Below are 7,404 nucleotides of genomic sequence, written 5' to 3'. Positions count from 1 at the left end.
AACATTTGAGTGTTCGATAGCCTGAATATTCATTCTCTTATTCCAGCCGGTGGGCATTATGAAAATCACACCCGGCTGTATATCATCATAAAAATTAATTCTCTGCTGCCATCTCCTGGGCATTTTTGGAATAACACCCTACTGTAGGTTATCATGAGTATTCATTTTAGCTGCCAGCTGGTGGAAGAACACAACAGAGTGTGTCATAAAATGTTATTTCAGCTGCTATCTCACATGCATTCTGAAAATAAACCTAAGGGAATGTCATTATGAACAGTTTTTGTCTACTGTCATTTCGTGTGAATCTTGGGAATTACACAGGATTGCATGTCATAAAACTTGTTGCTCCTCTAACACTTCGTAGATTTTTTATAAATAACACCCAGGTGTTTGTCATCTTAAAAATTTATTATCTGTGCCATCTGGTGGGAATTTGTGGAATAAAACACAGAGCATGTCATTAATGTTATTTGCTGATCTCATGTGCATTCGGAAAATAAACTCAAGGGATTGTCGTTATGAGAAGTTTTCTGCTGCCGTTTTGTGTGCATCTTGAGAAAAACACAGGAGTGCATGTCATGAAGTGACTCTCTTCAGCCATCTTGGGGGCATTTTGAAAATAACACCCTAGTGTAGGTCATCATGAATACTCACTCAGTGCTACCATATGCTAAGGAATTTGGGAATATGAGCACAGCTCATATCATAAACAGTTATTTCTTGCTATCTCATGGAGTTAGAATATGACATCTAAGGATATTTGGTTAAAGTTTTTGTCTGTGGCCATTTCGTGTGCATCTTGGGAAAAACACAAGAATGCACGGCGTGAAAAATTATTCTCTGCTGTCATCTGGTGGGCATTTTGAAAATAACACGTATGTATATATAAATATAAAAGGTTATTTCCTGCTGCTATGTGGTGTGCGTTTCAAAAATTATTTTTGCAAATAACTCGTTTACATTTAAAGAATACCACCACCTGGCATGTCGTTATAATTTTTTTCTCTGCTTCCATATTGTGTGATTCCTGGCAATAACTCAGGAGTACATGTCATGAAAATTTGTTCTCTACATCTGTGGGCATTTAAAAAATAACACCCGCCGTGTATCATAATTTTTTTTCTACTGCCATCCTGTGGGCATATGGTAATAACAGCTGAGTGTACGGCATCATAAAAATTAATATTCTGCTGCATTCGAGTGTATATTTTATTAATAACACCTGAGTTTTGATATCATGAATATACATTCTCTGCTGCCATATGGTGGCCATATTGGGTGTATGTCATCATAAAAATTTACTTTCTGCTGCCATCTGGTGGTCATTTGGGGAGTAACACAACAGTGCATGTCATGAGCAGTCATTTCTGCGGCTATCGTATGCATTTTGAAAGTAACACCCATGTGTATGTCATCATAAAAACTTATTCTCTGATGCCATCTCGTGGACCTTTAGGAATAACACCGGAGTGTAGGACATCATGAAAATTTTCTGCCCACATCGTGTGTGCATCTAGGGGATTTTACCAGTGTACGTTAAAAACTTACTTTGTGCTGCTGTCTGGTGGGAACTTTGGGTATAAATCATAGCGCATGTTATACAATGTTATTTATTCTGCCATCTAATGTTCATTCTGAAAATAAACTCAGGGGCATGTCATTATGAAAAGTTGTTAGTTGCATTTTCGTGTGTATCTTGGTAAAAAAAAAAAAACAGGATTGTATGTTATGAAAAATTATTCTCTGCTGCCATCTAATGGGGATTTGGGGTATAAGACCACGGCCCATGTCATAGCTATTTCATGCAGTTGGAAAGTAACACATAAGAGCTGGTCATTAAGAAAAGTTTTTGTCTGTGGCACTTTCATGTGCTTCTAGGGAAAAACTCAGCAGTGCATGTCATAAAAATTATTCTCTGCTGCTATCTCCTGGGTATTCTGATAATGACATGCAAGTGTATGTCATCATAAAAATTTATTTCCTGCTGCCATCCCATCGGTATTTTGGAATAACACCCGAGTGTACGCTAATCTAAAGATATATTTTCCTTTCTCAGCTACTCTGCATCTTAGAATAACAACAGAGAATAAGTAATTAAATGTATTTCTCTGCTGTCATGTGGCTGGCATTTGGGAATAACACCAGAGTGTAAGTAATCAAAAGTTATTTTCTGCTGCCATCAATGGCCATTTGAGGAATAATCTCCCTGTGTTGGTTATCATAAATGTTCATTTTTTGTATCCATGCTTTGGGCATTTGTGGAATAACACCAGATTGCATATCATGAAACTTATTTCTGCTGCTCTCTCTTGTGTATTTAAAAAATAACACCAATGACATGTCTTTATGAATTTTTTTCTCTGCTCCCATTTCATGTAATCTTGGGTACAACACAGCAGTGCAAGTCATAAAAATTGTTCTCTGCTGCCATTTCATGGGTATTTAAAAATTACACCAATTGTATGTCATCAAAAATATTTTTTTCATTGCCATCTGGTGGGCATTTTGGGATATAACCTTAGTGTAGGTCATGAAAATATTTTTTTCTGTCTTAATCTTGTGTGCATCTTCGGAATTACATGAGAATAAATAAGTTATTCTCTCCTGCCATCTGGTGGGTATTTTAGGAATTAACCTGGGTGTTGTCCTCATGAATAGTCATTCTCTGCTGCCATCTGGTAGGAATTTTGTGTATAACACCACATCGCATGTCATAAACCATTATTTCTGCCGCTAACTTGTGCAGTTAGAAAATAAAACCTAAGAGCATGTTGTTGAGCAAAGTTTTTGTCAGCAGCCATTTCGTGTGCATCTTGAGATAAACACAGGAGTGCATGTTATGAAAAATTATTCTCTTCTATCTTCTCACAGGCATTTTGAAAATAACATGCAATTGTGTCGTCGTAATTAATTTTTCTGCTTCCATCTAGTGGGCATTTTAGAAATAACAACTGAGTGTAGGTCATCATGAAAATTCGGATTCTGCCCCTAACTTTGTGTATTTTTGGAATAACACTAGAGTGTAAGTAATAAAGTTATTCTCTGCTGCCATCTGCTGTATATTTTAGAAAAAACACTTCTGTCATCATGAATATTAATTCTCATCTGCCACCTGCAGGCCATTTTGAGAGGAAGACTAAAGCACATGTCACAGAGAATTATTTCAGCTTCTATCCTGTGTGCATTTTGAAAATAATTCCCAAGGATGTGAATTATGAAAAGTCGTCTGCCACCATTTCATGTGCATCTTTGGAAAAACACAAAAATGCATGTCATGAAATATTCTCTGCTGCCATCTCATGTCCATTTTTAAATTACAAGTTAGTGTATGTCGTCATAAAAATTTATTTTCTACTGCCATCTTGTGGGCATTTGGGGAATAATACCCGAGTGTATGCCATCATGAAAATAAATTTTCTGCTCTGATTTACTGTGCATCTTCGAATGACACGAGTGGAAATAATCAAATATTATTCTCTGCTGCCATCTGGTGGACATTTTGTATATGACAAAAGAGTGCATGTGGAGTATGACATGAAATTCTTATCTCTTCTTACATTTCATGTTACCCTGGAATGAACACAGCAGTGCATGTCATGAAAAATTGTTCTCTCCTGGCTTCTCGTGAGCATTTCGAAAATAATGCCCGCATATATGTCATAAAAAATTTATTTTCAATCCTGATATAGTATGCATATTGGGCAAAACATATTATGTACGTAATAAAATGTTATTCTCTGCTGCTATCTGTGGCGATTTCAGGATTAACACTCAGATGTTTCTCATCATGAATACTAAATTACTGCTGCCCTGTGCTGGGAACACCACAGCGCATGTCACAAAAAATCTATTTCTGTTGCCACTCCTGTGCTATTTATAAATAACACCCAAGAGAAAGTCATCAAGAAATAGTTTTGTCTGCTGCCACTTTGTATGCATCTTGAGAAAAAAAAAAGTGCATGCCATGAAAAATTGTTTTCTGCTGCCATCTTGTGGGAATTTTGAAAATAACAAGTCTACGCCATGCTATCCTGAACACGCGGGATCTCGTCTGATCTCAGAAGCTAAGCAGGGTCGGGCCTGGTTAGTACTTGGATGGGGGACCACCTGGGAAACCCAGGTGCTGTAGGCATAAATGATAATAATACAAATTACACTCCAGGGTATATCATTATAAAAGTTTTTTCTGTTGCCATTTCATATGACTCTTGGGAATAACAAGAGTGCAACACGAAAATTGTTCTCCGCTGCCATCGCGTGGACATTTAAAAAATTACTTCCAGGTGTATATCATTACAAAAATTTTCTGCTGTCATCTATTGAGAATTTGGGGAATAAAACTTTACTGTAGGTCATCATGAAAATTCATTTTCTGCCCCACACTCGTGTGCATCTGGAAATTACACAAGAGTGTAAGTAAAAAAAAATTATTCTCTGCTCCCATCTGGTGCACATTTTGGGAAAAACACCACAGTATACGTCAAGTAAATTTATTGCTGCTATATTGTGTGTAATTAAAAACACTCCAGTTTATGTCATTTTTAATTTTTCTCTACTGCCATTTGTGTGGATCTTAGAAATGATTTAGATCAAGTCATAAAAAATTGTTCGCTGCCATCTCGTGGACATTTTTAAAATAACACCAAGGTCCATGTCATTATAACGATTTGTTTTTTGATGCCATATTGTTGGCATTTTGGAACTAGCACCCAAAAGTAAGTCATCGTAAATATTCATTCACTGCCGCAATCTGGTGGTAATTTTGAGAATAACACCACATCGCACGTCATGAACCGTTATTTCTGCTGCAACCTAGTGCAGTTAGGAAAAAAATTGAGGGATTTTTTTTTGCAGCAGCAGCAGCCATTTTGTATGTATCTTGAGATAAATACAGAAGTGCTTGTCATGAAAATTATTCTCTGCTGCCATCTCACAGGCATTTTGAAAATAACAGGCAAGTGAAATGTCATAATAATTTTTCTGCTTCCATCTGGTGGCCATTTTAGAAATAACACTCGCGTTTAGGTCATCATGGAAATTCATTTTCCGCTCCCATCTTTGGAATAACACCAGAATGTAAGTAATGAAGAGTTATTCTGTGCTGCCACCTGGTGAATATTTTAGTAATAAAACCACAATGTTTGTCGTCCTGAATTTTCATTCTCTGCTGCTATGCGGTGGGAAATTTAGAAAATAACCTCATGGTGTTTTGGGAAGAAGAGCACAGCACATGTCATAAAGAATTATTTCAGCTGTTTATATCATGTGATTTTAAAAATAATACCTAAGAGCATGTCATTATAAAAAGTAGTTATAAACAACCATTTCATATGTATTTTAGGAAAAATACAGTTCATGTAATGACAAATTATTCTCTGCTTCCATCTTGTGGGCATTTTGAAAGTAACAAGCAGGCGTAGGTCTTAAAAAAATTTTTTTTCTGCTGCCATCCTGTGGGCATTTTGGGAATAGCACTCAAGTATATGCCATGAAAATACATTTTCTTCTCTCATCTACTTTGCATCTTGTAATACACCAGCGTGTAAGTAAATGTGATTATCTGCTGTCATCTGGTGGGCACTTAGGAATAACACCGAGTGTTTGACATCATTCTCTCCAATCACCAGGTGGGCGTTTTGTGCATGACAGAAGAGTGATTGTTGGGCATGATGTTATGAAAGTTTTATCTCTACTGCCATCTCATGTTTATTATTTCTGCACGAGATAACAGCAGAAATAATTGTTTTAGACATGTGATGTGGTGTTATTCCCCAAATTTCCACAAAATGGTGGCATGAATGATTATTCATGACCAGCTACACTTGGATGTTATTCCCCAAATGCCTACAAGATGGTAGCAGAAAAAAAATTTATGATGACATTCACCTGGGTGTCATTATCAAAATGTCAACGAGATGGCAGCAGATAGCAATATTTTATAACTTATACTCCGATTTTATTCCGAAGATTCACTTGAAATGACAGCAGAGAAAAAATTTATAACAACATATGCTGAGGTGTTATTTTTTAAATATACATAACATAGCAGTAAAACCTTTTCTCGTCAGGCACTGGGGTTATTTTCAAAATGCTCACCAGATGGCAGTACAGAATGATTTTTCGTGATGACAATACTCGGGTGTTATTCCTAAAATACCCACCAGATGGCAGCACGGAATAATTACTTTTACTTACGCTCTTGTGTAATTTGCAAGATACACAAAATATTGGGGCAGAGGATGTACTTTCATGATGACCTATAGTAAGGTTTTATTCCCAAAAATTTCGCCGAATACCAATGGAAAATATTTGTTGATAATATACATTTGGAAGTAATATTCAAAATGTCCACGAGGTGGCAGCGGAGAACAATTTTTCATGACACGCACTCCTGTGTTAATTCAAAGATTCACAGAAAAAGGCAGCGGAGATAAAATTTATAACGACTTATCCTGGGGTGTTGTTTTTAAATGTACACGAGATAGCATCAAATATAACTTTTCATGACACGCACTGTGGTGTTATTCCCAATATGCACACCTGATGGCAGTAAAGAATAAATATTCGTGATGAGATATACGAGGTGTTATTTCCAAAATGCCCTCGAGATGGCAGCAGATAATTGCCTTCTTATGATGTCATACGCCTAAATGTTATTTTCAAAATGTCCACCAGGTGGTAGCAGATAATAAATATTCATAATATCAAACGCTGAGGTGTTATTACTAAAATATACACCTGATAGCAGCAGCAAATTAAATTTTATGATGACCTACACTTTGGTGTTATTCCCAAAATGCCCACAGAACGGCAGCAGAAAAAAAAATTTTATAACACACACTGGGTATCAGTTACAAAATATCCATGAGATGGCCGTGGAGAACAATTTTTCATGACATGCACTACTGTGTTTTTCCCAAGATTCACATGAAATGGCAGCAGAGAACAAATTTATAACGACATACCCTGGGGTGTTATTTTTTAAATGCACGTAGATAGTAGCAGAAATAGCTTCATGACACGCACTGTGGTATTATTCCCAAAAAACGCAACAGATGGCAGCAGAAAATAATTTTTATGCTGACAATCACTCAGGTGTTATCCCCAAAATGCCCACGAAATGGCAGCAGAGAATCACTTTATGACATGCACTGCTGCGTCTTTCCCAAGAAAAACACGAAATGGCAGTAGACCAAAACTGTTCAAGACTACATTCTTCTGGGTTTACTTTCAGAATGCACATGAGCTAGGGGAAGAATTAATATCTATGACATGTGCTGTGGTGTTATTCTCAGAATGCCCACCAGGTGGCAGCTGAGAATGAATATTTATGGCTTACACTCAGGTGTTATTCCCGAAATGCCCACAAGATGGCAGCAGAGAATTATTTTTTATGAAGACATA

General features: G+C 36.7%; 1 pseudogene; it reads left to right on the top strand.

The window, feature by feature from the left end:
• Window positions 1-4,014: 4,014 nt before the first annotated feature.
• LOC112471141 lies at window positions 4,015-4,132 on the top strand (annotated as a pseudogene).
• The last annotated feature ends 3,272 nt before the right edge of the window (window positions 4,133-7,404 follow it).

Source organism: Pteropus alecto, unplaced genomic scaffold (assembly GCF_000325575.1).
Source record: "Pteropus alecto unplaced genomic scaffold, ASM32557v1 scaffold45, whole genome shotgun sequence".
In the NCBI taxonomy this organism is placed as follows: Eukaryota; Metazoa; Chordata; class Mammalia; order Chiroptera; family Pteropodidae; genus Pteropus; species Pteropus alecto.
The sequence above is the reverse complement of the archived record's forward strand: the minus strand, read 5'-3'. Positions and strand labels throughout refer to the sequence as shown.